At 42.5% G+C, this 24,268-nt stretch overlaps 1 long non-coding RNA gene and 1 pseudogene across 1 annotated transcript in view; one reads left to right on the forward strand and one right to left on the reverse strand.

The window, feature by feature from the left end:
* Positions 1 to 24,268, forward strand: part of LOC143689019 (uncharacterized) — a 104,869-nt gene that overhangs the window by 14,990 nt on the left and 65,611 nt on the right. The window lies entirely within an intron of this gene.
* On the reverse strand, positions 11,879 to 12,823 carry LOC143686491 (aldo-keto reductase family 1 member B1 pseudogene; annotated as a pseudogene).

A 24,268-nucleotide genomic window follows, 5' to 3' on the forward strand; every position in this document is an offset into this window, starting at 1 on the left:
CCTATCCAGATCAGCTTCATTCATATTTCTAGTGAAGTCTGATCACTTTTTCAACTTTTTATCAGTTGCAGTATGGGGTAATGCGACATTCATAGCTTCAGAGCTCTAACTCTCAGTCTCAGGTATCACACAAATACCTGAAGTTTCAGGGAATGACCAGGTTATACACAAATATCTAAGTATCTCAAAATTTAGCAATAACAATTACAAATCCTGCATATATATATATATATATATATATATATATATATTACTGCTGTAAGATCTTACAATCTAGGACCCTTTACAATAGGCCCTGTGGTAGTTAGATTCATTGCCAGCTTGGCCAGGTGAAGGTACCTAGTTCTGTTGCTGTGGCGTGAGCCAATGGTACATGAACCTCATCTGTTGCTCATTACATCTACAGTCAGCTAAGAGGTGTGCCTACTGTAATAAATGTTGTTTGATTTATTTGACTGGTGCTTAAATGAGAGAGCTCAACATAGCATAGCCCAAGCAGGTCTGCATACCTCATCTCAGTACTCACAGCTCAGCCCAGGTCTTTGGAGATGCAGAAAGAAATCCCCTGGGGAAATTAGTTGGAACCCAGAGGCCTGGAGAGAAGGCCAGCAGAGATCATCATGTGCCTTCCTATGTAAGAAAGAACCTCAGTTGAAAGTTATCTGCCTTTCCTCTGAAGAACTAATGAAATAAATCCCCTTTTATTAAAAGTCAATCCGTCTCTGGTATGTGGCATTCTGGCAGCTAGCAAACTAGAACAGACCCCAACCTGGTAACCCATACTCTCAACTTAAATTCTAAGTTTGTATATTATAGTTAATCCATATGAGTGAAGCATGATCATATTTGTCTTTTTGTTTCTGACATTTCATTCAACATACTATCCTTGAGTTTCATTCACCTAGTTGCATGCCTCACAACCACTTAGTAGTCCATTGTATGTATATACCACAGTCCCCTCTTCCATTCCTTAGTCATTGTACTCTTAAGCCACCTCCATCCATTGCGAATTATGAACACTGAGCTGGCTGGTTTTTAATACAAGCTGCCATTTCACAGTCTGGAAGGACTGTCTTGGAACCCCACACAATCTCACAACTGAATAATCAGGGGACTCATTTTATGTCAAAGAAATGTGACACAGGGCTCTTGATGACTGAATTAAGTGGTTTGATGGAACCGTGAATGGTATCTTAAAGACAGGCTTGGAAGTAATTCCCAGAATGTTTAGGAATCCTGTCCTACAGAATATAGAAAATAGTGTTTCTGTTTCTTCTAGGATATATGGTCTTGGAACCAAAAAAGGAGGTAGGAGTAGCCCCAACTCACTTATAGACCATTAAATTTAATAACATACAGCATTTTGGCTTCCCATGCCATAATGTTGGGTTGAGGGGTTGGAGGTCCTGGAAACAATGACATGTTTCCATTAAATTTGAAGCTGAAACTGGCCATTTGAGGATCCTAATTAACAAGAGAAATTAGGTTATTGTTACTTGATGAAAGCAACAAAAACCACGTCCAGAAACTGGTGGACTCACTGGTCACTTCTTAGCACTCCCACATACAAAGTAATGATGGTTAATGGAAAACTATGACAATCCAGTAAATACGGGATCACTAAGGTCTCTGAGAATGTGGAAATAAAGATTTCATTCCTCCTTTTGGGTAAAAAATACAATCATCTGAGATGTAGAGGCTAAGGAGAAGATAGAAAGGGGAGTGAAAGAAGGAAGCTATGATCGTTAATTTTGGTTCCATGACCATCTACTGAGGTGTGGACTGTATGTCTTATCCAATTGATTATTTCTCTTTCCTTCAGCCTTTTTTGCTACCTTGTGTGAAAAGTTTAGAATTTAGGTTCCAGGTAAGAGTGTGACTGAATTGACATCATGTGACCATGATATGATCGTTCATGAGATATTGTATCAGCAATATTAGGGATGAGAGTTTCTTCATCTGAATGAGGGGCAAGAATGGATACTAAGCAGATGTGACGGGGGTAGACCATGCAGTTATTCTCTGCATCAACACTCCTGGTCCACTTTCTGTCCTTCTCTCCCTGGCAGGCTGAGCCTTATGGACCACTTCACCTGGGCTCCATTGCCTCTGGTTTCTGGTTGGGATGGATCAATGAGGGTTACTGGTAGGAGACCAGAGAGGGGAGAAGGAAGAGCTGGGTATTCCTTCCTGCATCAGCACAGTTGTCTTAGCCTTTCTATCACCTCAGTTCCTGCCAGACAGCTCCTTCTCCCTGATTTAAGCCCTCACTGTATCCTGTTAAATCTCTTTCTTTCCTTTGCCCCTAAGACCCAGAGGTAGTAACAGCTTCCTGCTGCTTTTTGACTCTTATTGTTCCTTCAACTCTGTCCACACCTCTGGAACTGGTTCCTTCATTAAAACCTCTTAAGTTAAATCATTTGAGCAGATTTCTGTAACCTGCTGTGTTGATGAGTAACAGATTGGAAGCCGGATTTCATTTTATTGAAGCAGTTCTCATTTTACCAAAGGATAGCTGGTGATGTTTCTTGAAAAAGCTAGAGTTCCTACATTACTTAAATTATTTTAATCTACAAACATATGTTTTACATGAAGCTTTCCATAAAGATAACTTTAGGTAAAGTTTTTTTTTTTAATTTTTTAATTTTATTTTTTTAAATACCAAAAACACCTAACAAACTCAAACATTACTATTTTGATCATTCCGTTCTACATATATAATCAGTAATTCACAATATCATCACATAGTTGCATAGTCATCATCATGATCATTTCTTGGAACATTTGCATCTATTCAGAAAAAGAAATAAAATGAAAATAGAAAAAAAAAATTTATGCATACCACACCCCTTACCCCTCCCTTTCATTGATCACTAGCATTTCAAGCTAAATTTATTTTAACATTTGTTCCCCCTATTATTTATTTTTATTCCATATGTTCTACTCATCTGTTGACAAGGTAGATAAAACGAGCATCAGACACAAGGTTTTCACAATCGCACAGTCACATTGTGAAAGCCATATCACTATATAATCATCTTCAAGAAACATGGCTACTGGAACACAGCTCTACATTTTCAGGCAGTTCCCTCCAGCCTCTCCACTACATCTTGACTAACAAGGTGATATCTACTTAATGCGGAAGAAAAACCTCCAGGATAACCTCTCCACTCTGTTTGGAATCTCTCAGCCTTTGACACTTCATCTCATTTCACTCTTCCTCCTTTTCATCCGGAAGGCTTTCTCAATGCCTTGATGCTGAGTCTCAGCTCATTCTAGGATTTCTGTCCCACGTTGCCAGGAAGGTCCACACCCTTGGTAGTCATGTCCCACGTAGACAGGGGGAGGGTGGTGAGTTTGCTTGTTGTGTTGGCTGGAGAGAGAGGCCACATCTGAGCAACAAAAGAGGTTCTCTTGGGGGTGACTCTTAGGCCTAATTTTAAGTAAGCTTGACCTATCCTTTGTGGGGTTAATTTTCAAATGAACAAACCCCGAGACTGGGGGCTCAGCCTATAGCTTTGGTTGTCCCCACTGCTTGTGAGATATCAAGGATATTTTCTTGATATTTGTGGAGGTTGAATTTTCCCCCGTTCTCACCATTCGCCGAAGGGGACTTTGCAAATACTTTTTATTCACTGTTCAAATCACTCTGGGATTTATTGGGGCATCACTCTGGACAAACCAACAAAATCTCATGTCCTACTCAAGGTTCCATGTACTTATGGTGTTCAATTAAGATGTCTACATAAGTTATATTAGGAAATCCACTAGTCAAAATATAAATTTTGCACCTCTAGGTAAAGTCTTCCCAGAAATAATTTAAAAATAAGTATGTGTGTGTGTATATATATATATGATATTTTTAAAATATATTTTTATTGAGAAATCTTCACACATATACATTCCATACATGGTGTATAATCAGTGGCTCACATCATTATCACAAGTTGTGCATTCATCACCATGGTCATTTTTTCTAATGTTTGTATGTGGTATTTTATGTTTCTTTTACCTAAGGAACTTCGGCAAATGTGATTTCTTGCTAGCACTACATGTAGCAGGGTACATGATTTCCATGTTATAAATGATTTAAATTATTTCTACAGATGTGGTAGAATTTAGTTGTTTATTTCACCTTTTTCTATCTGCTCTCCTTAAATTATAATCCTTTGGGGATATGCAATAACTAAGCATTCAATTATTCCTTCTTCAACCTTTTATTTTGAATTTACTGAGTGCCACACAAAGTACCTGCCATTGATGAAACAAAGACCAATAAGATGTGGAACTTGTTCACCAAGCACAAGCTGAACATAATTTTCATTCATTCAACATATATTTGTTGAACACCTGCTATGTGCCTATGCTAGTCCCTGGGGGTAAGACTGAGGGGGGTAAAAAAACTGAAAAAGAAAGAAAACAAACCCACCAAACCCTAAAATATGCAAACAAATACAAAAGCAAAAAAAAAAAAAATTCTTAGGCTAAATGGTCTCTGCAGTCCTGGCATTTACAGTCTAAGGACCTATTTTGCAGAGTTGTGGTGAAAATTAAATGAGATGTTTATGGAAAAGCATACATATACTAGATATTTAATAAATGCCAGAAATTATCTTCCTGGGGTGACAGACCCATTGCAATAAAATGAGAGTATGGTATATGTGTGCAAAATAATAGAGGAGAACAGAGAAGCGAGAAACTCATTCTGTTAAGGTAATTATGGAGGGTCCCATAGAAGAGGTGACATTGAAAAGACGAGCCTGGTTTCACTAGACAAAGGACCAGGAAGACAACATTCCAGAGAGAAGCCAAAAGCCTGCACGAGTGAATGTGCCTGTAGCATTTTGGAAATGATTTTGAACTTAGTTTGGCTGGAGCCGAGGTTGCATGGACGAGACAGAAGATGAGGCTGGAAGCAAGCTGGGGGCTGATTGCGAGGAATCTCCTTTGGCATGTGAAGTCCTTGTCTAGGGTAGAGGCAGAGAGCCCTTTGCAGAGAAGCAAACATCTTCCAAATGCTCAACCCTAGAACACTGGAGAGATGTTGAACCACAGCATGCACCCATGATTGTGTACTGGGTGCTCAAGAAAGAATGCCATGTCAGAAACAAAAAGACAAATATTATCATGCCTCACTCATATGGACGAACCACAATACACAAACTTAGAGAATTTAAGTTGAAAGCATGAGTTATGAGGTTGAGGTCTATTGTGAAGGATCCTAGATTGTAAGCTCTTACAGCAGTCACATACATTCAGGAGTTGTAACTGTTATTTCTAAATTCTGAGATACTGAGATATTTGTGTATAACCTGGTTATTCCCTGAAACTTCGGGTATTTGTATGACACCCAAGACTCAGAGTTAGAGCACTGAAGCGATGAAAGTCAGCATTACCCTATATAGCAACTGTTAAAAAAATTTAAATAGTGATCAGACTTTGACTAGAAATATGAATGAAGCTAATCTGGATGGGACTAAGGTAAATCAGAATACAGGGTAAAGGATGATATGGTCCATATGTTAAAACTTTAAATTCTGTGTGAGACCAAAGGGAGAGATGTTCATTTGGTACAAAGTTTATATTTTGGGTAGCACACTATCTAATTTAACTTGTATGGTCAATTCATTTGAACACCATTATTACGTGAAATCTTGAATAGGATGTGAGATCTTGTAGGTTTGTATAGGTTAGTATGATGCCCCAACATATCCCAGAGTGATTTGGGCGGAGAATAAAAAAGTATTTGCAACATCCCTTTGGGGGACTGGGGAGAAAGGAGGAAATATTAAACTTCCCCATCTGGAGAATTCCTGATATTCTCACAAGCAGTGGGGACAACCAAGTCAATAGGCTGAGCCCTCGATCTTGGGTTCGAATCTATGAAACTTATTCCTGCAAAGGAGAAGGTAAGCCTACTTGCAATTATGCATGAGTCACCCCCACAGAACCTCTTTTCTTGCTCAGATGTGGCCTCTCTCTCTAAGACAGCTCCGCAGGTGAACTCTCTGCCCTCCCCCCACTATGTGGGACATGACTTCCAGGAGTCTCCCTGGCAGTGTGGGACAAAACTCTCAGGATGAGCAGAGACCTGGCATCATGGGATTGAGGAAGCCTTCTTGACCAAAAGGGGGAAGAGAGAAATGAGACAAAATAAAGTTTCAGTGGATGAGAGATTTCAGAGTTGAGAGGTTATCCTGGAGGTTATTTTTATGCATTATATAGCTATCCCTTTTTAGTTTATGGTGCATTGGAGTGGCTAGAGGGAAGTACCTGAAACTGTTGAACTGCATTCCAGTAGCCTTGATTCTTGAAGATAATTGTGTAACTATACAGCTTTTACAATGTGACCATATGATTGTGAAAACCTTGTGTCTGTGGTTCCTTTTATCCAGGGTATGGACAGATGAGTAAAAAAATAACAATAAATAAATAAATAATAGGGGATGATAAAGGGTAAAAAAAATTGGTAGATTGCAATACTATAGTCCATGAGAGGGAGGGATATGGGGTATAGGATGTGTGAGTTTTTTCTTTTTATTTCTTTTTCTGTAGTGATGCAAATGTTCTAAAAATGATCCTGTGATGAATATACAATTATGTGATGATATTGTGAGCCATTGATTTGTACTATGTCTCGACTGTATGTGTATGAAGATTTCTCAATATAAATATTTATAAAAAAGAATGCTTGTTTTCATCTTCTGTGCTTTAAATAGTTTTAAAGGCCAAAACAACATTAGAAGCCAATGGATCCAGAGTGCTGTCTCAAAGTAGAAAGACTACAAATATCGGCGAAAGTCAACCATGTTTAAATGGCATCACTGCTTAGCACAGTTCTTTATAAAAAAGCTCATGGATCATGTGTGACAATGAGTTTCCTTTTGTAATGTATCAAGAATGTAAGGTTTGATTTCTGTAAGCTTCTGGGACTGGTGGACATCAAGGGATCAATGTCTAGTGTAGTCTTATTTTTCTAATCTATTTTCCGGAACCAAAAGAAAGGAATAAAGGACGAACAACTGATTTACAATACATAAACCAACATTTTCTGGGCATGTACAGTGTACCAGGCACAGTACTAGATTCAAAGATGAATAAAATGAGGTCCCAGCCTGGGATGAGTTTACAGTACAGTGAGAGAGTGTTTGCTGAGTATCAGGCAAGGTGTCTGGCTTCATACATGTTATCTCACAATGACCTTGACAGTTATCCTTGCTCTTAGTTGGGAGAACTGAGGTTTGAAGAAGTTAAGTTACTTGCTCGAGGTCTCGTAGCTGGGATACCAATCAGGGTCCCTGCAGGACACAGCCGACATAGCTCACACAGGGTAACTGAGAACAATTAAATAAAGGGACAATTTGCAATGGTATCAGAAGGTTAAGCAAAATGATCAAAGGATGTTGGGATACCATGAGATTAGCAATGGGAGGTTGGGGTTGAGGGAGGAGTATTACCACATTTAGACCTAAAGAGACAAATGGAAGGAGGAGGTAGAGGAACCTGGAGAGTGGGACTTTGATCATGGGAAAGTTTCGGTCAGATGGGACTGGGCCTTTGGTGGAAGGAGTCAGCCAACTCCCAGCGACTCTGGAGGAGGGAGCCAACAAAAAGGAAAAAAACATGTCTCTTGCTTTTTCTACTTTGCCATCTTGAAGCAGTGGGCCTTTGACATATTCGTGTTTTACCTTCAAATTACCTGGAGGATAACATGAAAATTAAGCAGGATTACATCAGCCTCATATGGTGGAAAGTTGCAATAGATGTACATGGTTTTTGACTACTCAGCCCCCTTCTTTTGGCAATCACATCTCCATTTTACCTGCAGTGGACAGGGCTGGAGGCTTGGCTAGCACGAGACTGACCCTTACAGACGGTACAGCTCTCTGTGAGAAGCTGGAGGGTACACTCTAAACAAGGAGTACCAGGAGATTTCGAGCTGGAAGATGTTTGGGGAGAACAGCTTCCTCTCAGGAGACACACTGGGATTTAAGGTGATGAGATTCTGCCTGTCCAGGGTGAGGTCCTGTGGAAACTATGGCAGTGATATTTTAAGCCCCATTGTCTGGCTCTGGCATCTAGTTTCTGGGAACAATTTCTTACTGGGCCACCAGCACCAACTTTTTTTTTTAGCACCAACTTTTTATGCAGTCAAGAGCATGGGCTTGTGTCGTCATTTCTATAGAAGATCCTAAGAGGGGCTGAGCCCAATCATTGTCTTGGATATAGTGATTTAAATAACTTATATGACCCAAATAGGGCCTATCAGAGCAAACTGCAGGATTCTCACTGGTAAGACTGGGAGAAGGTTCCTTCTGCAGAAGAAGCTGAGTGAATGGCATGTAAGCCTGTTGCTGTTGGCAGCCATCTTCTCACAGTAAAGCAGGGGCCCTGCTAGAGAACAGAGCTAAGAGAGAGGCCAGCACAGCTGAAGATGTACACTAAAATGACTAGCTCATCCCAGTTTTCTGGGACTGTCCTGATTTTTCTTTTTTTTTTACATGGGTCAGCACCAGGAATTGAACCCGGGTCCTCTGGCATGGCAGGCGAGCATTCTTGCCTGCTGAGCCACGTGGTCCACCCTGTCCTGATTTTTAAAACGGAAAGCCCCACATCCCAGGATGCACTCATCAGCCATGGGCAAACAGGAATAGTTGGTATCCCTGAATAGTGAGTGAGAACGTGTTCTGAAGACATCATCTGAGCTCTTGGGTGGGACTGAGTTCTGCCTGTGGATTTTTCATTGGTTTCTATCCTTTGTATCCAAAAGGGTCCTGATTAACGTAGAAATGGGCAGCTCAGGGGACAGGAGCAAGCGTGTGGCTTTGCCTCCCTGTTTTCTTTGATTTTAAAATGAGGGGTTTGATGATTTTTATGTTCTCTTCCAGTCCCATAAATATCCCCCTTTCTCTTTTTTCCATTAAAAAAGAAAAAAAGACCTGCTGTGTAGAGTGTTCCCAGACGCAAGCAATGTTGCTTCAGTTGATGTTATCATCCCTTTGTACAGTTTAACCTAGATGAAAGCAAAGACTATTAAAATATCTTCTAGTAACTTTTATGTGAGAGGAGAGCTGGAGCACAAGGCATGAAATAGTATTCTTTGTACTTGTGATTCCAACAGCTGGAGTCTGCAAGCGTTGGACATGTTGCTCCACCAAGGCTGAGCTTCTGCAGGGAAAGCAGAGGCCAGGGCTTTTTTTAAGTCACAGCTCCCCAGCAGAAAGAACTAGTCTGGGAGTCAGGATTCCCGGGTCCTAGGTTATAGCTTATATTTACTCAGTGCTTTAGAGTTGAAGATGCTTCCTAACATATATTTCCATCTGTGAAACATTCCCTCTACCTTTGCTTGTAGTATTCTTTCGCAGTACTCGACTTTGTTTCAGCAGTTTGTTCTTATTGTCTTGGTTGTATCTTTTTTTTTTGGCATGGGCAGGCACCGGGAATCGAACCTGGGTCTCCAGCATGGCAGGCAAGAACCCTGCCACCGAGCCACCATTGCCCACTCTCTTAGTTGTATCTTAAATGTCCTTAGGGAGGTTTTTCTGACACCCCTGGAAAGGGCTTGGTTTCAGTGGTGACCATGGGTAAGTGTCATAGAGATCATTTGCAAAGCACATCTCCCTGTGCCCCCATTTTGGTAACACCCCATCTTTCCTTGGTTGGGGTGGGGGTGTGTGTGATATTTCCGCCTTTCTGGGTGATTCAGAGGGGGCTGTAAATAGGGTCCTCCTCCCTCTCACGAGGAGGTTGCCAGGTAACCTTGCTGAGCCAATTGCAGTCTCCACCCCTGGCACAGTGATTCGTCCACAGGTGAGCATGTGACCTAAGCAGGGCCAATCAGAGTCTTCTCTGGAAGTCATCTATAGAGACCTGGAGAGAGGGAGTCTCTTTCTGACAAGTCTGCTAAGGCAGAAGAAGGCTTTATCTCTTAGCAACATGGAGGAAAACCATCAGCATTAGGAAAGAAAGAACCCAGGGGATCAAAGGGAATTTGTGATGAGAAATGGAATAAGGGCGAGAACCCTGGAGACATTATTTTAGCCACTGGATCCACCCCACGCTTGAAACTGGATCTATACCGAATCTCCTGTTTTGTGAGCCGCTATTCCAACTCCCTGTATCTTGTACTTTTTCATATAATTTCTTTTGAGATATAATTCACATACTGTAAAATTCACCATTTTAGTGTTCACTTCAGTGGTGTTCACTATATTTACAAGGCTACGCAACCATCAAAATGGTCTATTGCAGAACATTTTAATCATTAAAAAGAACCCTGGTTTATTTAAACACCATAATTACATGGAACCTTGAATAGGGACTGAGATCTTGTTGGTTTGTACAGGTTAGTGTGATGCCCCAATAGATCTCAGAGTAATCGGGGCAGAAGATAAAGTATTTGCAAACTCCCCTTGAAGGACTGGTGAAAAATGTGGAAATATTAAACTTCCCCACCTGGAGAGGACCTGATACACTCTCAAGTTCTGGGGACTACCAATTTAATAGGCTAAGCCCTGGATTTTGGGGCTTGCCTTTATGAAACTTATTCCTGCAAAGGAGAAGCTAAGCCTACATACAATTATGCCTATGAGTCACCCCAAATAACCTCTGCATTGCTCAAATGTAGCCTCTTTCTTTAAGCCAACTCTGCAGGTAAACTCAACTGCTCACCCCCTTATGTGGGCCATAATTCCCAGAAGTATAAATCTCTCTGACAATGTGGGACATGTCTCCAGGGGATGAGCTTGACCCTGGCATTGTGAGATTGAGAAAGACTTCTTGACCAAAGAGGAAAGAGAAATGAAGCAAAGTAAAGTTTCAGTGGCTGAGAGATTTCAAATAGAGTCAAGAGGTCATTCTGGAAGTTATTCTTATGCATTATATAGATATCTCTTTTTCAGTTTTTGGTGTGTTGGAGTAGCTAGAGGGAAATGCTTGAAACTGCTGAACTGTAACCCAATAGCCTTGATTCTTAAAGATGCTTTATGAGTATATAGCGTTTATGGTGTGACTGTGCAATTTTGAAAACATTTGACTGACATGCCTTTTATCCAGTGTATGGACAGATGAGTAAGAAAATAAAGACAATAAATAAATAATGGACGAGGGTATAAGCATAAGGATTTTTCGGTATTCTTTTCTACTTTTACTTTTATTTTTAATATTATTTTTATTGTTTATAGAATAATGAAAATGTAAAAAATTTGATTGTGTGATGGATGCACAACTATGTGATGATACTGTGAACCATTGATTGCATACTTTGGATGATTATATGGTATGTGACTATATCTCAATAAAATTGCATTAAAAAAAAAAGAAACCCTGTACCCATTAGCAGTCACTCTCCATTTTGCTTTCCCCCCATTACCTAGCAACAATCTACTGTCCATCTCCATGGATTCTGGCCATTGCATATAAATGAAACCATACAATATGTGGCCTTTTGTGTCTAGTTTCTCTCACCCAGCAAAATATCCTCAAGGTTCATCTGTTTGTATCCTATATCAGTATTTCATTCCTTTTTTTTTTTTGGCTCACAAAAGGACTTTTTATTTGAGGCAAGCAGAAATCTGAATGAAAGGAATCCAATTCTAAGCAATTAAAACTGAACATTAGTGGCATTATTTTGACATTATAGATTTTTTTCTCCTTGGTCAAAAAGGGGTATTCAACCTGGACTTCCTAAATGGGAAAAAAAAGGCAAAGAAAACTGGAAGAGACTTCTATCCCACAGATACTGCTCTTCAAACTCAGCTGGGTTGGTCATCAGACTGCTAATGCACTGATGAGGAACTCGGGTCACACAACACTTGCAAGAAAAAGGAGGCAGGAAAAGCAGGAGAGGTCACTTGGGGAAGAGCTGGCATCCACAGCTTCAAAACTCAGTAGTGAAAGGGCAATCCTTGTGGGAGGAAGCGCTCACCAAGGCACAGACCTCCAGTTCCTGTTGTAACTGAGTAAGGTGGTCATATCTACACTACTTGGTTCAAAGTCAAAGACCTGAAAGTTCTCAGTGATGCATTCAGGTGCCACAGACTTGGGGGTCACCATCATATTCCTCTATGTGGGGAGATGGATCAGCACCTGGGCTGTGGTTTTATTATGTTTGGCTGTGATTGCTTTGATCCTGGAATTCTGCAGTAGGGAAGGGTCCTCAGGCTTGGTCCAGAGCCTGTCAGTAGAGTCTAGGGGACTCCAAGCAGTCACCATGATGCCTTTGGACTGACCGAACTGGAATAACTTTTCCTGATTTAGGTATGGGAGACAATCTGGCTAACCACAGGCTTATATTTTAAGCCAGGTTTGTTGAAGATCCTCTTGAGTTGGAGATAGTTGAAGTTAGATACTGCAGTAGCTTTGAGCAGCCCTTTATCCACCAGCTCATCCATGGCTGACCACGTGTCCACAAAATCGGTGTCACTAGGAATTGAGTTGCTTGCTTCATCCAATGGGAAAAACTCCTTCCCAGGCTGAAAGCCTCTAGGCCAGTGAATTAGGTAGAGGTCAAGGTAGTCCAGCTTGAGGTCACTAAGTGTCTTCTGGAAGGCTCCTTCACCAGGCTTTTCTCATGGTATGTGCATCAACGCTTGCTGACAACGAAGAGGTTCTTGCCCTTCATCACCTTCTCCTTGAGCTCCTACTGGATGGCCACCTCAACCTCATTCTCATTCTGGCACATGTGAGTGCAGTCAATATAGTGGTGCCCAACATCAATGGCTGCCTTCATATCCTCTGTCACTTTGCCTTGGAGGGAGCTTGCAGGTGCCCAGCCCCAGGATGGCATCTTGGCACCATTGTAGAGCACAATGTGGTTAGCCATGGCTACAAGAATTTGTATACCTGACCCAGAACTAGACCTTCGTTCCTTTATATGGATGAATAATATATCAAATTGTATGTATATACCACATTTTGTTTTTTCATCTGTTGATGGACACTTGAGTTGTTTTGGGCTTTTATGAATAATGAAGCTATGAATTTTCCACTGAACTTCAATTGGTAGAAAGCCAGGGCTCCGACCTGGGTCTTCTGGCTCCAAATTTAATACATTATCGCTGTTTGATAGTTTCTGATGAAATATCCAGTGCTCTGAACCTTTTGAGTCAATGAGAGCTTCATCTGATTAGTTTTCATCTACTCCTTCCACTTGCCAAATGTCAGGCGTCAAAGCTGTGACAGGTCATCATGTTCTCAAAAGGCCTATTAATTTCTTATCTACCCCCCACCTTTTATTTTAAAAGCAAATTCTGCAAAAAACGCAGTTCCCTTTTAAAGGTAAGCAGGAGTTGATTGCCAAGAAAAGAAGGAAAGAAGTGAAGAAGGAAGTAAGAAAGGTTAGAAGGAAGGAAGAAAAGGAGGGGGAGGAAAAAAAGAAATAGAAAAACACTAGAGTTTCTGCCTGTGATTTTGCTATGCATGTGTGATTGGGGAATTTCCCTGCTGTTTTAGATCTTGAATGGAGAGAACTGTTGCCTCTGTTTTCCCATCCTCTGTACTAAAGGGGAATAGATTGAGAAATGCTTGGCTTTTCCCCTTGGTTATGCCCCTAAGACTTTTCATGAGTGAATTCTCTGTGTCATTTCCTCAACATTACCTGCCCCAGCGTGTCCTGGACCATCCACTTGATGCCTATTGAAAAAGAGAGGTTGCACTGCACAAGAGACCCTGTCCTGAATTGAGCAGCCTTTAATTAGAGCAGTGCGAAAAATGTACCCACTCTTCTCTGCCCTTGGGTGCACAGATAATTAAGCTGCAAAAGTACTCACACCCAGTAAGGAGATGCCAACCCACCTGCATTAAATCCAAGACACTTAAAGTTTGCCCCTGTAGGAGGATGACATTCCAGAGAAGGCCTTCTTCTGCATTACCTTGGGTATTTGAGCTGGAGGGAACTTAGAGAGAATCTGTTCCATCCCTTCCACTTTACAGAGCAGTAAATTGAGACCTAAAGAAGGAAAGTGACCTGCTCAGCCTTGCCTAGCTTAGCAGTGGCAGGGCCAAGGCAAAACTTTGGTTCTCCATCTCTAAAATGGAGGTGATAAAAATAATAAACTACTCTGTGAATCACAAGCCTTGTTATGACAGCATATAAGAAAATGCATATGGAAACACTATCTGTAAAAATATTCGAAATATTCAGCAGACCTTGAGCAAATGCTTAATTTCTCTGTGTCTCAATTACATCACCTGTGAAATGGAAATAACATTATTAGGAATAGCCCCATCTTGGTTGGGTGAAGATTAAATAAATAAAAACAAGTAAAGTGCTTGGGGCAGGACCTGTCATAGAGAGTATACTAGATGAATGTTAGCTATTATGTTGGTTAATTTTTGGTTAATGTAATAACCTGAGGAAACTTTAATTAGGTCCTATGACTTAATTGATTAATTAAAAAGTTAATTAAGTGATTAACTTACTCCCCTCCGAATTTTCTTGTTGGAACTCTGTCCCAAATGAAAGGTCTAACTGTCCTGCTTTAAGGACAGTGGCAACAGAAGGGAAGGTTGTCACAAAGACTGGGGTTCTTGACTGGGTCATTTTTCTGTACAGGCAATGCCTGGGTACAGTCCTGTAGGTATGAACTTGTTTCAGGTCCTGGCTCTGTTAGTTGCTGGCTCGGTGTCCACAGCCTGACTCCTTCCTCTCTTTGAGCATCCATTTTCTCAAAGAGAGGGTGAATATGTTCCTCTTGGTTCTGGGTGTTTCTGTAGAAAGTATAGGCATTGGATCAGAATTTATTGATTTTCTAGTACAGTATAGGTTAAGCATGTGGACTTGGCATTGAGTACAGGGTTCAAGGGAGTCTGTGTGACCTTGGGCAAATTATTTAAGCACTCTAAGCCTCAGTTTTCTTGTCTGTAAAATGGGTATGCTAGCTACTTCCTTCAAGGGTTATTGTGAGGATTGAATGTGATAATGCATGTAAACTACTTAGCATAGTGCCTGTCATCCCTTAAGCTCCTAGTAAGAATAGCTATAAAAACAGCAGCCACCTGAAGTAGTTTGTTTCTTAACCTAATCCCCCAATATTAGCTCCTTTCCTCCATATTCTTCATTTTTTTCCTCTGAAGTAAAGTGCAAAGTTTTGGATAACTGAGTTCTGATTGGTCAAGTTCTGGTTGGCTTCCCTCCCATTTTGTAGTTCATATGTATTTATAGACAGAATTTACAAGGGGCCTGCTGGGCATCAGATGGCACTTGTCTTCAGCACGTTTCATTTTGAGGGAAGGAAATACATGTGGATTCCCATGGCAGTGGCCACCATTTTAAACCATTAAGGCAGTCAAGCCTCTGGGAGATCCAGGCCAGACAATATCTTACCAGAAGAAGAAGCTACTTCCTTGGGAAAAGAAAAATATATCAAATATCACATTTTGTCTGAGTGTATCAGGGAATATATTTTTCTTGGAGATAAATAAAAAGAAGCATCCTCTGCTGTTTCCACACACAAGTAATAAATAGTAATAAGATCTCCTGTGAATGGTCACTCTTAGTAATTTGGACCCAGAAGATGTAGGTTCAAAGTCATGGCTAGAAGGATATTAGATGCATCACATGAAAAGACAAAAACGTGGAGAACTTGGTTGTGGATTTATGACACGTTTATGAGTTGGATATATTTTTTTTAAGAGTCTCCTTCCCATGACTTTGAAAGGAAAGGTGGCTCTTGGGAATGTTTCTACTCAGCCTCCTGGAGAGTGATGGGGGAAGGCAGCAGAGGGGCTGTTTATCTGGAGATGGGGGAAAGAAAGCGAACTCGTTCAAGAGGATGTGAGCTTGTTCAAGAGTCCCAGTCCCTTTGCATAGGAAGTGAACTCAAGGGTCTTGGTGTTAGGTCAGCGTCTGGGCAAGTGGTCCTTCTGGAGGGGAGATCTTACAGGGAGTGCTGCCTTCAGCCAGCTTTTGGGTTCCTAAGTCCCTGGCACATGGATAATGGTGATTTATCTTCTGTGAATCTCAGTTCTTCTACAGTTCCTGGTCTACTCTGTAATTTCCTTATCATTGCAAGTTGCTGTCTGGTGACCTCTACCCTACCTGACCTTCCAGTTCCCTAACAGATCCCTCCCCCAGGCCTTCTTTCAGTAGGTTTTCTACCCTCACCATCTGCCCATTCATTGAATCTCTCACTCTGTCCCTTATGGTAACATAACCACTGATACTAATGGACACTTACTGTGTGCTTGCTGCTAGGTGGTTTGCAAATATTGCATAATCTCCTTACGAAGATGAATGTTCTTAGCTCCACTTTTCATATGAGGAAATGGAAGCTCAGTTTGGTTAATTGACTTGCCCTAAGTTGCGCAGCTAGTTAGCAGCAGGGCCAGAATTTGACTCCAGACCCTTTTTCTCTAAGATCTGGGCTCTTTCTACAACCCCGGTGGCCCTCAAACTACGTGCCATGGAGCGTTTCCCGTAATGAAGTCACATAGAGATAAACAGAAGTGGACCTGTTCCAGGAACAGCAAGGATGGTTAGGCCACTCTGTGGTATATTTGCACTCTCATATATTAGTTACTCATTTTGGGTTAATCGCTCAGTAAATTTTATTTATAAGTTAATTCAGTGGGTTTGAGATATTCTTGAGCATATCCCTTCTTGTTGTAGGTGAGACTGGGGTAACTCATTTGCCCTCCCTGCATTTGTAAAACAGCAAGAGTAGAGCCTCCTTGGAAGGTTCTAAGGTTTAGAGGCGGTACAGTTCTAACCCCGGAAAGAACTATGATTTTATGCTTTATTTTAGGCAAAATACCAAGATTATGTGGATTAATTTCTCATTTAATGGATGACCCAAGAGGGTTTCTGTTTCCTTAAAGATGCCAGAATCCAGGTAGGTCTTATCAGCTGCTTGGCCCTGTGCTAGTGGTGCTAAGTAGAGAAGGCCACGTCCACCTGGGAGAAAGGAAGCAACTGGGAAATGTTTAATGACTTGGAGGGGATGCATACATCTACTGTCCCGAGCTGGCCATGCCACCAGCAGAAGATTCTGAGATGGGGCAAACGTGTTAGCAGCTTCCCAATTTTTTTTGTAAAATTCATCTAATTCCATTGCTCTTAATCAGACTCTGATTCGGACATCGGCCCAGCCAGAGGATGGGCAGGGAATGCTTCTCTCTTCTAAATGTCTTTCTCAGTGGCTGACTTCCCTGGAGATAGTATTCCTCCTTCAGGCTACATTTCAAGGAGTGTTTTGCACCTGGACCAGAGCTCAGAGCTGGGCAGTGGGTGTCTTGCACTTGGACCAGAGTTCAGAACTGGGCAGTAGGAGGGACTCAGGCCAGGAAAAGCTGTGCTAGGAAAGGGGTTGGGAGGGAGGAGAAATACCCACACTCTCTTGCAGCTGTCACAGATCCTCTCCTTCTCCAGCTGCCACAGGTTTCCATATGGAAGCCCTACAAGAGCCATGGAGGTCTCCAGTTACCCTGGAGTATTTATTAGTGTTATAAGGACAACATAAGGCAAAGAAAAGTAGAGTTATCAGGAAGGGCCTATGGTTATATGAGGGTTTTCCCATGCAGACTTGGGGGAAATTGCATGTGCCTTTGGACTGAATGAAGCAAGTGAAGCCAAGGGTGTTAAAGTATCTATTAGGGCTTTAAAAACCTGGAAAGGTTTTCTGGGTCCTGATCATTGATTTAAATCAGAGCATTTTAGAGCTGGATATAGGAGACACTCCAGGGTTCAGGAAAGTTGTGACTTGCCCCTACAGGTATTTCTTGAGTATATTAGTCAGCATACTTGGCTGCAAGTGAAAGAAACTTAAATTAGTTTAAGGAAAAAATAAGAGAGTGGAGGGAATTTATTGGCACATGCTCCTGAAAAGCCCAGGGGTGGATCTCAGGCTGTGGGTACAGCTGGAGGTCCATCTGCGACTTTGCCTCTTTCTCCCCACTTCACTTGCTTGCTTACTCTGCACTGGCTTTAACACCAGCAGGCTTTTCTCAGTTTACATTGTCCTCAGAGCTGGTGATCTTAGAAAAAAAGTGGTATTAGGAATGATTCCAAGCATTAGGAATGATACCATTGACCTGGTTTGAATCACTTACCTGTTTCCAGAAGCACTGCTCTATCCAGGAGAATTCTGGTTAGCACCATCTAAAGCTGGGAAGGTTCAGGCTATCCCACTGAACACCTGGCCTGCATGTAGGTGACAGTTGCAAGGTGAGAAAGCATGCCTCCTCTGCAACAAGCACCTCCTATGCCTTCCTCATGGAGCAAGGGAGGCCTGACACCTGTTTTCTGAGAGATCATAGCTGCTTCAGGAAGTGTGGCATGTCCTTTCACCCCTTCTTCTATAGTGATGGAATTCTTAGCCATGACTACTGGTGGTAGGCTGAATAATGGCCCCCCAAAGATGTCCACATCCTAATTCCTGGAATCTGTGATGTACATGGCAAGGGGGAATTAAGTTTGCAGAAGGAATTAATCAGCTAATTGCTAATCAGCTGACTTTAAAAGATTACTCTGGATTATCCAGTCAGGCCCAACATGATCACAAACATCCTTAAACAGGAAAGACTGAGGCAGAAGAGTCAGAACCAGAGGGAGAGCATCATGAGAAAGGCTCAGCAAAACCATTGCTGGCATCAATGATGGAAAGGGACCATGACCCAAGGAATTCCTCTAGAAGCTAAAAAAGGCAAGGAAACAGGTTCTCTCCTAGAGTCTCCAAAAGGAACGCTATCCTAGTTTTTATCCTAGTGAGAAACACTTCAGACTGCTGACCTCCAGAACTGTGAGATACTGTATGTGTTGTTTTAAGCCACTGTGTTTGTGGTAATTTGTTATAGCAGTGATAGGAAACTAATACATTGTTCAAAACATATCTAGGTGTGGTCTTGACTAAGTTCTGGCTAGAGGTAGAGCACTTGTGTAGCAACTCCTGGGAATCTTAGGCCACTATGGCCCCCACTCTGCCCTGTTCTTCCTTCCTCCTCCATCCAGCTGCCTAGAAGACGGATACCAAATGGATCACAAGGATGGTGGGGGTGTGAGCTGGACAGACGGAGGTTCCTGAGGATTCACAGAGCAGAGCCACAAGGCCTGCCTTGAAATTCCCACCTCTGCACTTTGACTTGAAAAAGAAATAAATTTCTATCTTGTTCAAGCCATTGTTGTTTTGGACATTTTTATAACTCACAGCTGGAGCCAATCCTAATCATAGGAGAAAGAAAAGACATTGACACTGACCTTTAAGGTGGCCCAATAGATCCAATCTCTACATTCCCAAGATGAGAGCATTCTGAGAGTGTGCTGGCAACAGTTCAGGAACTCCTCCTGGATCCCTGACTCTCCCTCCAGCATCTTTTTTAATGGACTCTGCAGTCTTGGCTTTGCAGCCCTCTTCACCATCTTGACTCTTGCCTTGGCACTTGGTATCTGTTTTTAGGCAGTAACCCAACCTAACCCTGATTCAACTTAACCTTATGGCTGTCTGAACCCTGGGCAACCTTGGTGAACACCCCTACTCAGGCTAGTATCCCTTCCCATGCCACACAGAGAAAGCCAAATAAGAATACAGGGTTTAATTAATAGTGGAAGACTTTTTTAGGTCTCTGAGTGTGTGTCTTTAGAAGAAATCATAGTTATAAGAGCTAATACTCTTGACCACTTTCCATGGGACAGAAACTTGGTTGTGTACTTTGTATTTTAACTTCAATTAATCTTTACAACACCCATACATGGGGCAGGTATTTGTGTTATCCCACCTTACAGGTGAGAAACCTGAAGCCCAGAGAAGTGAAATAATTTGGCCAAGGTTGCTCACTGCACAGTGGCAGAGCCACTGTTGAAACAAGGCAATCCGATTCCTGAGTCCACTCTGTGGTTCATTATGTGTGTGGTCTCCAAAAACACCCTCTCAATGCTGCTTTCATCTTCTCAGTCGCACTGTGTCTAGAAAAACGTTTAGGCAATCATGATACTGGCTCAGGGCACCAGGGAGGGCTGCCGCGTATGGCTGTGTGGTCTGTACTCTGCACAACTCAGAGTGCCATTCCCATATCAACTGTCAATTGTATTTCTGGAGTTGTGAGTGGACAACATGCCCAACTATATGTGATTGCTTTAGGCTTTGGGGCCTGCACGCACAAGCCAATAGTGGGAGGTCACATGGAATTGCTGAGTTCAGTTGGAGAGCTATTAAAAACTGTACTTAGGAGTTGGTGTTGAAGATTAGGAATCAGGGAAGCAAGCCAGGGTAATGGGAGACAGGAATGCAGAGGACTCTTGCTGGGGCAATCTGAAAAAAAATCTGCTGGATGGTTGCTTTTATGCCCAAATCTGCATTAGAGTCTTCTTTTTAATAAAGTGGAAGGGGTGTAGTTTTGGTTTTGTATCATAACAGCAAAACATGCTTATTGGACATGTTTTAATAAAAGTTTAAATAAGAAACCAGTGGTTGCCAGTCATTGTCCCATGACCCAGAATAAACCACTGCTAATATTTTATTGTATTTCTTTCAGAATTTTCTTCCCATCTATCTCTTGCTATCTACCTGTCAATTGATTGACCTATCAATCTATTGATCCATCATCTATCTACGTATCATCTTCTTTCTATCATCTATTTATCTCTATTTGTCCATGGTTGATCATGTTAGAAATATTAGCTTACATTAATTGCATAGCTTTCACTTGGTCCTCTTGAAATAGTTTGTACGGGATTGTGCTGACTTTTCAAATATCATCTGGCCATTGACACAGGCTACCATGAGATTCTTTCAAGAATTAGTAGTGGAGAGGCTTAGAGTGGAGAGGCTGTTAATGGTATCGAAGGGGAGAAATGGGAGTGACTCTTGGGATTGAGAATGCATCACATTCCTGGTCTTCAGCCCCTAAGCTTGGGCTCAGTGGAGGGCAGCCATGCACTCTTGCAACACTTTTCTCTCCTATCAGAGAGCAAATTCCTGAGAATGATGGAGGCTTTGACCCTGTGTGACATCTCTTACATCCTCAGGTATTGAGTGCTGAGGGGTCATCAAAACATGGGAACCAACACCCAGAGGCAGGGCCCTGCTGGTCCTCCAGGGAACTTGGTGACCTCACAGATGATGGAACATTCTATCTGGAGGAGCCCTTTGAGATGATGCCTTCCAGCTTCTTCCTTGCTTTACGCCGTCCTCCTGCCTTACCTTGACAGCCCACACACGTTTTCTACGTGAACGACCTGCTTGAGGCCATACAGAGAGCCATGGCATACAGGGGCCACAGTGTGAGGCTTCTGACTTCCTTCTGAGATGCCAGCCTGTCTGAAAATGTGTGCTGTACAAGACTGGTTTTATGATATGCTCTGGAACCATGGAGTGCCCCATGGTCACTGAAGCACAGAAAGAGCTGCACATTGTAATCGCCTCTTGGAGATTCACAAGCACCTCAGCCTATTCAAGGTTCTGAGAAGTCCTGCAACAAAGAAACCTACTAAACAGTCTGTTTGTCTTGAACTTATCTGGACAAGAAACGCTTTTCTTTTCTTTTCTCATTGATTGTCTGTTCACATCCTGAGGAACATTACTCGAGAAGGAGAGTCAGTGTTATGTCCTGCTGCCTCTCTACTTCAGCTGGAAAGGATACCTGAGGATGTACCAAATGTCAGACGGGGTCACAGCCTCCGTCCTTCTAGCCTAGGAATTTGCTCTCCGATGGGGCCACCAAGGAGAGGGAGCGGGTAGCTACCCTCTGCGGAGGCCAAGCTTAGGGCTGGAGACTAGGCTTTCCTTAATGGCCTGACAGCTTGAAATGACACTGTTGTCCCCAGATGGATTTAAACTTCTGAAAATTTTAGATAGTTTACACTCAAATAATCCAGGAGAGCAACTTTTCGGGCTTCCCGTTCATTCCTGCACCGTCAGGGCCTGGGACAGGGTAAGCACACAATAAGGACTGTGGAACGAATGAAATTAAAATTTCAATTACTTTTGTGGGTGGCAGAGTTCAAAAATCACTTTCCTCTGGACCACATCAAATCTTTAGCTTTCCTCTTGCAGGCTCTGAGATTTACAACTTCGGGTTCAGATTTAGCAGCTGTTTATTGGGGCCTTAAAGAGTGCAAAGCCCCGCGCTAGCCATGTGTTCAATGCTCTTATTGAATATTCCCGATGGCCCTGTAAAGTGCTGCCTTTGTTTTTCTGGGAGACGAGCCCTGGAGGTGCAAGGTGATTTGTCCAAGGTCATGTTCTCAATAGTCGCAAAGCCAAGAATGCAGCCAGGCTTCCAGGCCAGATCCGCATGTAACTCATTAATGGAGCTCGCCTGGGAAGACCAAAGCAGACTCAGATGAATCCACGAGAGGCAGGTGTTGGTCGAAGTCTCCCTCCGGTTTTAAAGAAAGACATTTCTGCTTCTGAAAAGTGGTCTGCAGCAAGGGGCGGCCAGGCTGATTGTCCTAGGGGCTGCAGGGAGGACCCCAGGCCGCCTGTCATGTGTCTTTGTGGAAAGTAACTCTGCCCAAGGCCACTCACTCCGAGAACTGAGAAACATGGCTAGTTCCCAGGCCACAGGACAGCTGAGGCAGTAAGCTTCCCAGGCCTTGGTTACAGCAATACAGAGGCACAACACAGCAGCATGGCTTCAGCTTGTCCGAACCCAGACTGACTTTTTTTTTCCTCCCCACTTAGCCCCCTGAATGTGGAGGCATTAATCTTACTAGTGCTAGGGTAACTATTTTTCAGTTTAAGAATTAAAGAGAGAATACCATTATAACACCCTGGGAACAGTGTCTGTTCCTTTGAGCTGGTGCAGAGTTCTACTGATTACACTGCGAACCAGAGAGTGTCTGTTTTTTGGGGGAGGGCTCATGGGTGAAAGATTATTTCTCAGTAGATTCATAGGCTATTGAATTGGGACCAGTCCTGAGATCTTCTAGCCCCTCATCTCACACAGAGGAGGAAACCTAGGCTCTGTGAAAAGAATAGGCCAAGGCCACGTAACAAGTCTCTTGATTTTTTTTGAAAATCTGCAACATGTTGAATATAATTTTGGCTCCGTCACTCATGCTGGGTGTCCTTGGGTGAGTATTTAACCTCTCTGTTCTCTGCTCACCTATAAAATGCAGGTAATAATAGTTACCTCCCTTATAGAGTAAGGGATGAATGAGATTTTGTCTGTAAAGTGCTTTCCCAAGTGCTGGACACACATCATTGCTCAGTAAATTAGAGTTTTTAAAATTTGTAACATTATTGTCAATATCCTTCTACATTCTAGAACAGCACAATCGCCCGCCCTAGTTGGGAGGATGGTTTTATAGAAGAATGAGGTATCTCTGTCTACCTACCCCTTGTACCTTGGGCATCAGTGATGCTCATATTTGGGGCTTTCCTGCATGCTGGCCTCCATGTTTTGCAGGTTATACAGTGAGACCCTGGGCTCTTCCTGCCATTGGGAAAATTAATCCCATAAACCCATCCACATTTGCAACAATGATAATGTCTTATTACTCTCTGAATGCCTGGAATATGCTACTTAATTCATATTCAAAAGTAATTCCCTTCTGGTAACAGTGCCAGGTGGATGGGAGAGAGAATTTGGGCCTCTGGGACCACAGGAGATGCTCACCTGCTTAGCCTATATCCAGAGTTCTCCTTGCCCCTCTTCCATCATCCCTCCAAGATGCTCCCATACGGAGGACTTGCAGTAGAGAATCCAGGCTGGAGGGAGCTGCTTCTTGGTGGTGGGAAGGGGCAGGACTGAGCTTTCACCCCTGAGTCAAAGCACCTGAGACATGGGCTGCGCTTAAGAAGCTGGAACGTGCAGACTGAATGCTGTGAGGCTTTTGTAGTCCTCCATAGTCCAGTATGGGTTCAGGGTTCAAAATATACAATACTTGAAACCTTTTCTCTCATATGGGAATGTAATTAAAACAGAGCTGGCCTCTCAGTGCTGCAGCCAGGGGAGCCCTTTCAGTGGCAGTTGTGATTGTGAGGCTCTGTGCTGCGCTCCTTTCAGTGGCTTCCGATTGCCCTTAGGGGAGTTCTGCAAAGCCTCACCTAAACCTCTTGCCTCCCTCCACTCCTTGCTTTCTCTGCTCTGGCCCCAGGTGCTTCCTTACATAGCTGGGGCTGCCCCATGCTCCCTCCTGCCCAGGGCCCTTACACATTCTTCCTGTCCTCCTTTCCCAGTTCAGCTTTGATTCTACTTCCTCAGGGAATCCTTTCCTTGCTTCCAGACCAGGTCGGATTTTCTGAATGTGATCCATTCTTACGGAATTGAGCTCTTTCTTTTCATTGCACTTGCCTAAGTCTGTAACTATAGACTCCTCAGAGTGATTGCT

Source organism: Tamandua tetradactyla, chromosome 6 (assembly GCF_023851605.1).
Source record: "Tamandua tetradactyla isolate mTamTet1 chromosome 6, mTamTet1.pri, whole genome shotgun sequence".
Classification (NCBI taxonomy): domain Eukaryota; kingdom Metazoa; phylum Chordata; class Mammalia; order Pilosa; family Myrmecophagidae; genus Tamandua; species Tamandua tetradactyla.